This window comes from Ranitomeya imitator, chromosome 3, assembly GCF_032444005.1.
Source record: "Ranitomeya imitator isolate aRanImi1 chromosome 3, aRanImi1.pri, whole genome shotgun sequence".
NCBI lineage: Eukaryota > Metazoa > Chordata > Amphibia > Anura > Dendrobatidae > Ranitomeya > Ranitomeya imitator.
In genome coordinates this window covers 175754400-175759141 of record NC_091284.1, presented here as the reverse complement: position 1 = coordinate 175759141, position 4742 = coordinate 175754400, and positions in this window count along the sequence as shown.

Below are 4742 nucleotides of genomic sequence, written 5' to 3'. Positions count from 1 at the left end.
CTCCTTTTACCAACAGCAACAGAGGCCACAGGCACGTCAAGAGAAGAAGTCGGTATCCTTTTTATACCCAGTCCTTCCTGGCGTCCCCGCTACTCCGAGGGTAGATCTCCCAGGTCTAGGACCGGAACATCCACCTCCGCATGACTCATGACAAAACCCCAGTCCTCTACCCAGGCTGGGCGGCCGTCTCCTCTTCAGGGTCGTTTGGATCTCCTCAGTAGAGGATGCATGGGTCAGGGAAGTTGTATCCTCGGGATACAAAATAGTGTTTGTTTCACGTCCTCAGGATCGTTTCTTCAAATCCCGACCTCCAAGAGACTCCGCTCTAATTCCGGGTTTCTTCGCAGCCATCGTTTCTTTCCTGAAAGCTGGGGTGATCGTTCCCATCCCAGAAAAAGAACGGTTCACAGGTTTCTATTCAATCCTTTTTGTGGTGCGGAAAAAAGATGGCAAGGTTCGTCCCATTCTGGATCTCAAATTGCTGAACAGGAGAGTTCGTCTGAATCACTTCAGGATGGAATCCCTTCGTTCAGTAATTGCTTCCATGGAGGTTCAGGAATTTCTGTGCTCCGTAGATATTCAGGACGCCTACCTCCATGTTCCGATATTCCCGGGACATCACCGATTCCTGCGCTTTGCGGTCCAGGAACACTTTCAGTTCGTTTTCCTGCCGTTCGGTCTTGCAACCGCTCCCAGGGTTTTTACGAAGATCATGGCAGCGCTGATAGCCATCTTGAGGGTCAGAGGCCTGGTTCTGTTTCCATACCTCGACGACATCCTCATCAAGGCTCCGTCCATTTCCTAGGCTCACGAAAGTCTGTCCATCGTTCTCGACACCCTAGACCGCTTCGGGTGGCTGGTCAACTGGAAGAAGTCCTGCCTTATTCCTTCTCAGTGCATCGTCTTTCTGGGCATGCTCTTCGACACTTGTCAGACCAAAGTCTTCCTTCCCGAAGACAAGAGATCTATCCTTCATCGGGACATACGCTTGCTCCAGGGTCCTCGGCCTCCCTCCTTCTGATCGGCCATGAAGGTTGTGGGGAGGATGGTAGAAACATTGGAAGCGATTCCCTTCGCCCAATTTCATTCGCGACCTCTTCAGCAAGCCATTCTGTCTCAGTGGGAAAGGTCTGTCTTCTCCCTGGATCGTTCGATCCGACTCCCTCTCTGGGTCAAACGGTCTCTCAACTGGTGGCTGACGTCACCTCTCATCTCTCAGGGCAGGTCCTTCCTTACAGTTCACTAGCAAGTAGTGACGACGGATGCCAGCCTGCTCGGCTGGGGTGCGGTTTTTAGCCACCTGACTGTTCAGGGCTGTTGGTCGGCGCAGGAGTCAACCCTGCCGATCAATGTCCTCGAGATTCGGGCCATTTTTCTGTCCCTTTGTCACTGGGAAAGGATTCTCAGGGGCCTTCCAATCTGAATCCAGATGGACAACGCCACGGCTGTGGCTTACGTCAACCATCAGGGGGGGACTCTGAGTTCTTTGGCCCTTGCCGAGGTATCCAAGATCCTCCTCTGGGCAGAGGCAACGGTTCCGGTGATATCCACGGTGCATATCCCCGGCATGGACAATTGGGCCGCCGACTTCCTCAGCCGCAAGGGTTTCGTGGCAGAGGAATGGTCCTTGCATCAAGAGGTCTTTCATCAGATTTGCCTTCGATGGGGGACTCCGGACGTGGACCTCACGGCATCCTGAATGAACAGGAAGGTTCCTCGGTTCGTCTCCTGATCGCACGACCCTCTCGCAGTGGGCGTTGATGCTCTGGCCATTCCTTGGTCGCAGTTTGCGCTCCCCTATCTGTTCCCACCCCTTCCCTTGCTTCCCAAGCTGTTGAAAAAGATCAAGGCGGAAGGGGTGCCGGTCATTCTCATCGCCCCGGATTGGCCCAGGAGATTTTGGTTTGCGGAGATCATCAACCTTCTCACGGACGCCCCCTGGCGCCTTCCAGACAGACCCAATCTGCTGTCTCAGGGTCCGATCTGCCACCCGAATTCTTGGTTGCTCAGCTTAACGGCGTGGCTGTTGAGACTGCAGTTTTAAGAGCGTCCGGCTTTTCGGACCGGGTGATTCACACTATGATCCAGGCTAGGAAGCCTTTGTCTTCCAGGATCTACTATCGTACCTGGAAGTCTTACTTCCGTTGGTGCGAGTCCAACGTTTCACCCATGTCCTTTTCCCTGCCTTCCATTTTGGCCTTCCTGCAGGCAGGACTGGATTCGGGCCTTGCTCTTAGTTCCCTAAAGGGCCAGGTTTCTGTGCTCTCCATCCTTTTTCAGAAGACATTATCTTCTCGGCCACAGGTTAAGACCTTTCTTCAAGGAGTAGCCCACGCTGTCCCTCCGTACAGGGCCCCGGTGGATTCATGGGATTTAAATCTTGTGCTGGACGTTCTGAGGGGTGCCCCCTTTGAGCCTCTCAAGGAGGTTTCCCTGTCACTTCTTTCTTGGAAGGTGGCCTTTCTTGGGCCATCACTTCTATCTGCCGCATCTCAGAGTTGGCGGCCCTTTCTTGCCGACCTCCTTTCTTGGTCATCCACCAGGACAAGGTGGTCCAAATTTGCCAAATTTTACAGGGTCCATACTTATGCTTCGACGGACGCCAACCTAGGCAGAAGGATCCTGCAGGCGGCAGTGGTGAGTCCTCTGACCTGATGGAAGTCTGTTTTTCCCATCCCAGGGACTGCTTTGGGACGACCCATGGTTCCTGTGTCCCCCAATGAGTGGCGATAGAGAAAACAGGATTTTTGGTTGCTTACCGTAAAATCTGTTTCTCGGAGCCTCCATTTGGGGACACAGCTCCCTCCCATGTCAGTTTTCGCTGTTCTGTGTTCTATGATTGTTCTCATGTTTACAGTTCTCATGTTTGTGGTTATGTTTCAACCTTACTGTTTTTCTCCTGCTTTCTCACTAACTGAAGAGTATAATGCCAGTCGGTGGGGTGTACACTGCAGAGGAGAAGCTAACTTTTTTGTGCATAGTGTCAGCCTCCTAGTGGCAGCAACATCCACCCATGGTTCCTGTGTATCCCAATGGAGGCTCCGAGAAACAGATTTTACGGTAAGCAACCAAAAATCCTGTTTTTCACCTTCCTCACCAGGCCAATTTTTTCAATTCTGACCACTGTCACTTTATGAGGTAATAACTCTGGAACACCTCAATGAATCCCACTGATTCTGAGACTGCTTTTTTGTGACATATTGTACTTCATGATAGTGGTAAAATTTCATTCATATGACTTATTTTTTTTTTGTAAAAAAAAAATCGGAAATTTGGCAATTTTTTTTTGCAATGTTCAAACTTTTAATTCTTATGCTCTTAAATCAGAGAGATATGTCAAACAAAATAGTTAATAAACACCATTTCCCACATATCTACTTTAAATCAGCACAATTTTTAAAACATAAATTATATAACATAAATTACCCAAAAGTGACACCATGCTTAAAACTACCGCTCAATGTGCTCAAAACCACATTCAAGTAGTGTATTAACCCTTCAGGTGCTTCACAGGAATTAATGGAATGTGGAGGGAAAAAATAAAACTTTTTTTTTTTGTCACAAAAAATTTCCTTTCGACACTTTTTTTTTTTTTTCTTTACTTTTAGGAAGGTAACAGGAGAAAATGGAACATACAATTTGTTGTGCAATTTTTCCAGAGTATGCCGATACCCCATATGTGGTTGAAAACCACGGTTTAGGTGCATCACAGGGCTTGAAGCGCCATTTGGCTTTTTCAATGTAAAATTTGCTGGCATAATTATCGGACGCCATGTCGTGTTTGCAGAGCCCCTGATGTGTCTAAACAGTGGAAACCACCCACAATTGACCCTATTTTGGAAACTAGACCCATCGGTTAACTTATCTAGATGTGTGGTGAGCACTTTAAACCCCCAGGTGCTTCATAGAATTTATAACTTTGAGCCGTGAAAGTGAAGAAAAAAAAAATGTTCCCCCAAAAATGTTTTTTAGCTGCCAATTTCTATTTTTGTAAGTGTATCATGAGAAATTGCATCATAGAATTTGCTGTGCAATTTCTCCTGGGTCTGCCCATTTGTGGAGAAAAACTACTGTTTGGGCTCACGGCAGGCCTTGGAAGGGAAGGAGCGCGATTTGATTTGGAAACTAGACCCCTCAGGGTACTTATCTAGATGTGTATTGAGCACCTTGAACCACAGGTGCTTCACAGAAGTTTATAACGTTGAGCCGTGAAAAAAAAGAAACATTTTTTCCCACAAATGTTTTTTTAATTCCGAATTTTGCATTTTCACAAGGGTGACAGGAGACAATGGACCCCAAAATTTGTTAAATTTCTCCTGAGTACACTGATAGCTCATATGTGGTCGAAAACTACTTTGGAGGCACAGTACAAAGATCAGAAGGGAAGAATTGCCATATTACAGTGTGCCATGTCACCTTAGCAGATCCCCAGAGGTGCCAGAAGAGAAGAAATCCCTGTAAGTGACCCCATTTTACAAACTACACCTCTCAATGAATTCATCTACGGTTGCAGTGATCATACTGACACCACGGGTGGGTCACAGAATTTTATATTGGGCAGTGAAAAAAACAATTTCAATTTTTACCTCCAAGATTGTTTGTTAGCCCCAGATTTTACATTTTCATGCTGGGAAATGGGTAAAATGGCACAAAAATTTGTCCCACAATTGCTGAATGTAGAATTACCCCATATGTGGCTGTACAGTACTGTTTAGCCATATGGCAAGACTCGGGAAGGACAG